Below are 5,837 nucleotides of genomic sequence, written 5' to 3' on the forward strand. Positions count from 1 at the left end.
AGAAGCCAGAAAGTTTCTTGACTGATCACCTTCAGGCCTCCTCTTTATCGCGAACACCACAATTGAACTCAGAGATGACAGTGGGTGAGAACAATGGCAGAACACTGTCTAGGATTTCCAGAACAAGGTATCTGAGCCCTCTGAGTTTTTTCTTGGTAGTGTGACAAAATTTGGGGGAAGGACTTGATCCCCTGCTCATACCTGGATTGGAGAAAGAACTCTCCTTTCTGGGACTCATTTAGGGGTTGATAAAGTAAGAGGGAGCTCTGGCGGTCTAGTGATAAGAAGCTGTGCTACAATCCTGAAAGCACCTAGTTTGAATCCACCAAATGCTCTGCAGAAGGGTTGGCCTTTAGGCCACCAGAGCTGCCACTAAATCCTAGCGTTGTCATCTTTAAATGGGAATGATAATAGTCATATGGGGAGCTCAGGCGACTTAGTGGTAAGGAATTGTGCTGCCAACCCACAGGCAGTTTGAATCCACCAACTGCTTCACAGGAAGAATGCAGGTAATCTCTTCCCATGCTATTTATAGCTGCTGAAACCCTGATGGAGGGTCAGCTATAAGCTGGTTCTGACATGTTGCCATGTCAACAGACAACAGCTGTCATTGGATCTATCTTAGTTATCGAGTATTTCGAAAACAAAGCTATCACAAGGCAATGGCTTTAACAAGCAGATTTTTTTTTTCTTTCTCAGTTGAGAAGGGTAGAAAGTCAAATTCAGAGTGCCAGCTCTAGGGAAAGAGCTGCTCTGTGCTGACGGTGGAGGAAGGTCTTTGTTCTCTTTAGCATTTGTAACTCTGGTGTTCCTTAGAGATCTCCATGTGCCTTGACTTTCTCTGGTGTCGAGGATCTTCCTTGAGCAGAGACGTCAGTGTAAAAAAAGATGTACTCCATTCCTTGCAATTCTTTCTTTGTGGTCCTGAGATCTTCCCTCTGAGCACACTTTCCTCCCATTTTTTCAAAATGACTTCCATACAGTCATTCACACACATTGTGTTTCATTAACGTATATTGTGTTTCATACAATATATCATGTTTCATTAACGTACATTATGTTGTATCCAATCATTCATATATATTGTTTTATCTAAGTATTTACTACCAATCAATGCCTTTTATCACCCTATCTCATCAAGGCCCCATTGCACCTTGCCTATTCCTTCACACACACACCTCCATCTGCCTAATAATCTCTGCTGCTCTAATGGATGTCCTCTTCTTTTGCCTCCCTTATCCACTTCCACCCACCCTTTTGAACAATTCTACATGTTACTGAGTGAAAGGGGTTCTTTCTTTAGCCAATTGCCAAGAAGACAGAAAGATTGCAATATCCAAAGCACTTTATTGTAGCTCAGGGAGAGCCTCTCCACGTAAGATTGGTCATTGGCTTTTATACTTGAGTTAAATGTTATAGTTACTGGTAAACAAACAGCTTGTGACCTAGTTTACATATGGCTGAGAAAAACATCTTCAAAGAGGTAAATGCTAATCCAGACAAAAATTACATATATCTGAGAAAAACAGTTTCGAGGAGGTAAATACATGACTAAAGAAAGAAAAATAAAATTCTAGGGTAACTGCTGCAATGGAAGTAGTCAGGACAGGGCAGGTTTCAGAGCTGTTGGACATAGGGTTGCTATGAGTTGCAGGTCACTCGATGGCACATAACAACAATAGGGCAGAACAACCAGTTTTGCAGGCTGGAGGCAATTGATGTCAGTTTTACAACTATACTAAGTGACATGTTTAAATAATCCTGAATTTATTAATAGCACCCTATCACACATATCCTGTTTTTATTTGCTAATTGCAATGCCATATTTGCCTTTTGTTAATTCTTCTCAGATTGATCCTCTCTTGTCCTGACCCTTTATAGTGTTCATTATCTGTACATTCTATACCTGCTTTCCCCACCCCCTTAACCCCCAGTTACTCTTCTATTTTCACAGTAGAAGTCTTGCGCAGTGTTTTTCCTTTTGTGACTGAGTTATTTGCTCCCTTTTTATCTCTAGTGAGAAACAAGGTGTTACAGGCTATGCTCCTTTTTTATTACATCTGTGGAAAGAATCGCTGGAGAAGCTCAATATCAGCAGTGAAAACCAGGCCAGGTGCTGATTGTGGAACAGACCAGCAACTACTCATATGTAAGTTCAACCTGAAGTTGAAGAAAATATAATCAAATCCACAGGAACCAAAATTTTATCTTAAGTCTATCCCGTCCGAATTTCAAAACCATCTCAGGAAAAGGCTTGAGGCCTTGAACACCAATGAATGAAGACCAAATGAGCTGTGGGAGGATATCAAGAATATCAACCATGAAGAATGCAAAAGACCATTAAAAAGGCTGAAGAGGAAGAAAAGACCAACAGGGATAACAAATGAAACTCTGAATATTGCATTAGAGCACTGAGAAACCAAAGCTAAAGGAAGAAATCAAGAAACTAAAGAGCTGAACAGAAAATTTCAAAGGGCAGCTTGGGATGACAAAGCAACCTATATAATGAATTGCGCAAAGAGCTGGAGTCAGAAAATTAAAAGGGCAGAACTCATTCAGCATTTCTTAAACTGAAGGAATTGAAAAAAAAAAATTAAAGCCATGAGTGGCAATACTTAAGGATGCTTTGGGCAGAATGTTAAATGAACCAGGAAGCAATAAAAGAAGAGGGAAGGAGTATAAAGTCACTGTACCAGAAGGAATTGGCTGACACAGAAGAATTTCATGAAACAATGTATAAGCAAGAGCTTGTGGTGATGAAGGAGGAAGTTCAAGTTGCTATGAAAGAACTGGCAAAATAACAAGGCTCCAGGAGTTGACAGCATACCAATTGACATATTTCAACAGACAGATGCTGCATTGGATGTGCTCACTAAGTTGTGCCAAGAAATCTAAATGACAGACAGCTGGCCAACTGACTGGAAGAGCTCTATGTTTGTTCCCATTCCAAAGAAAGGTGACACGACAGAGTGGGGAAATTATCAAACAATATCATTAATATCACATGCAAGCAAGATCCTGCTGAAAATGATCTAAAAACGACTGGAGCAACATGTCAACAGAGAACTGCCAGATGTACAGGCTGGGTTTAGAAGAGGCCATGATACTAGGGATATTATAGCTAATCTGAGATGAATCTTGGCAGGAAGCAGAAAATACCTGAGGAATGTCTATCTTTTGACTGTGTGGATCACAAAAAACTTTGCCTGACTCTGAGAAAAATGGGGATCCCAGAACATTTGCTTGTGCTTATGTGAAACCTGTACTTGAACCAAGAGGCAATCATCAAAATAGAGGAAGGAGACACTGCATGGTTCAAAATTGGGAAGGGTGTCCACCGGGGATATATTCTGTCTCCATACCTTTTCAATCTGTATGCAGAACAGATCAGCCGGGATGCTGAGCTCTACAAGGAGGAATGTGGCATCAGGATTGGAGGAAGATTCATCAACAACTTGTGTTATGCAGATGACATAACCCTGCTTGCTGAAACTGAGAAGGATCTGAAGTGCTTGCTGCAGAAGATCCAAGACTGCAGCCTTCAATATGGATCAAAGTTCAACATCAAGGAAACGAAGATTCTCAGAACAACTATGAGATATCATCTCACCCCAGTAAGAATAGCAAAATTTAACAGAACAGCAAGCAACAAATGCTGGCGAGGTTGCGGGGAAATGAACCCTTATTCACAGTTGGTGGAAGTGTAAAATGGTGCAACCACTGTGGAAGGCGGTGTGGCGCTTTCTCAAAAACTTGCAAATAGAAATACCATTTGACCCAGCAATTTCACTACTGGGAATATACCCCAAAGAGACCATAACTGCCACCCAAGCAGATATATGCACACCCATGTTTATCACGGCTTTGTTCATGATAGCAAGGATATGGAAACAACCCAAGTGTCCATCAACAAACGAATGGATAGAGAAGCTGTGGTATATTCACATAATGGAAAATACTCTGCTGCATTGAAAAACAAGGAACTCATGAAATATTATTCAAAATGGGTGACCCTGGAGGACATTATGCTGAGTGAAATATCTTAGTCACAAAGGGACAAATACTGCATAGTGCCACTGTTGTAAAACAGGACTGACATCGGAGTTGGGAGGAGACTGAGAAAGATGGGTTCAATAATATATACTGCATTGAAACAGATGAGGGAGAAAACTGTTTAAAAGGGATATGTGATTAAGTATGATTGTCATGACAGGAATCCAGAATGAAGGCTGCATAGTGGAGTGGGGGGGAGGGTTGTAAAACAATGGGGGACCTTTTTTTATTTTTCAAAGAGAAGAGTGTGCTGAGGGGGGAGGGGTGGGCAAGGAGAAAAGTGCAACAATGAATGAATGGAAATCCAAAGTCTCTAAATTTTCATTAAATTTAATTTAAAAAACCACACAAAAAGATATTAAAAGAAAAAAAGAAAACAGATTCTTAGCACTGGTTCAAGTTGAAAAAATTAATAGTCCTGAAGACCACATTGGTGCTGTACTTGAACAAGCAAAGCCTGAATATATCAGCAAGACATATAAGATTGATTCTTGGGAGAATGCTGAAGACTTCCTTGAGAAGCTAGCTTTCCGGACTGGGAAACTATTAAAGGGTGGTGAGCCGGACTTGCAGACAGTGAGTAAGATGGTCCTCAATGACTGGCAGAGGGGCCGGATACCTTTCTTTGTCAAGCCTCCCAATGCAGAGCCCTCCGCAGCTCCACAGCTCCCATGTACCTCGCCTTTGAAAGCTATAGAAACAACCCAGGCCAACCCAGAAGAGGAAGACACCAACACTGTGGGTGAAGTGACAGAATCTGTCCTTGAGAAGGAAAAAGGGCCAAGTGATCATAGTGACACCAGCTCAGAGATGCAGCAGATCCTCGCCCGGGTTCGGCAGAACTTCAGCAAGATCAATCTTGCGCCTCAGTTTTCTGAGGATGACCTGGTTCCTTTGGAGATGTCAGACATCGAGGAAGAACCTGAGAGCTCTGCAGACAATGAGGAATAGGAGCAGCGAGGGGACGAGGAGGCAGAGTCCTTCCTGGAGTCCCAGGAGGAGCCTGTGGTCAACGACATCAAAGCAGTTATTAAAGCCCTGAATGAAAAGATTGCTAAATATCAGAAGTTTTTAAACAAAGCTAAAGCTAAAAAGTTTTCAGCAGTCAGAATATCCAAGGGGCTCAGTGAAAAGGTCTTTGCAAAATCCGAAGAACAAGAAGATGTAGAAGATAAAGCACCACCTCCCAAGAAGGGAATGAAGAGAAAGGCACAGAGAGAAGAGGAGGATTCAAATAAAGCTCGCAGAGTGCTCACATCTAAGGAAAAGAGGAGAGCAGCACGGCAGCCGCATTCCAAAAAAGTTGGTGTGCGTTACTATGAAACACAACGTGAAAAACAGGAACAGGAGCAAAAAGAAGACCAGTAACTCAGAAAGACAAGGACAGAAACACAAACACAAAAAAATTCAAGAATAAGTCCTAACAGTTGAAAAGTTGTTTATTAAACTATACAAAAATAAAAAAAAATTAGCAGCATCATTATGCATGGTGAAGAGATTGAGATGTTAAGTTTTAGTTTGCTTGGCTCCACAGTCAACCCTCTTGGTACTAGCAGCCAGGAAATCAATAGACGTATTGCATTGGGAAAGGCAGCTGTCAGGGCCCTCTCCAGAGTATGGAAGAGCAATGATGTCAGGCTGGAGACTAAGGTGTTCCTGATCCAGGCCATAGTCTTCACAATTGCGTGCTATGCATCATAGACCTGGGCAGGGGCTAGAGATGATAGAAAGAGAATTGATACCTTTGAGCTGTGGTGCTGGAGAAGAGTGTTGAATATACCATG

The 5,837-nt window shown here is 41.6% G+C and overlaps 1 pseudogene; it reads left to right on the plus strand.

Moving 5' to 3' along the window:
• The first annotated feature begins 1,456 nt into the window (after positions 1-1,456).
• On the plus strand, positions 1,457-5,470 carry LOC102852063 (annotated as a pseudogene).
• Positions 5,471-5,837: the final 367 nt, after the last annotated feature.

The sequence above is a fragment of the Elephantulus edwardii genome, unplaced genomic scaffold, assembly GCF_000299155.1.
Source record: "Elephantulus edwardii isolate Elephantulus edwardi_28Jun2011 unplaced genomic scaffold, EleEdw1.0 scaffold00040, whole genome shotgun sequence".
Lineage (NCBI taxonomy): Eukaryota > Metazoa > Chordata > Mammalia > Macroscelidea > Macroscelididae > Elephantulus > Elephantulus edwardii.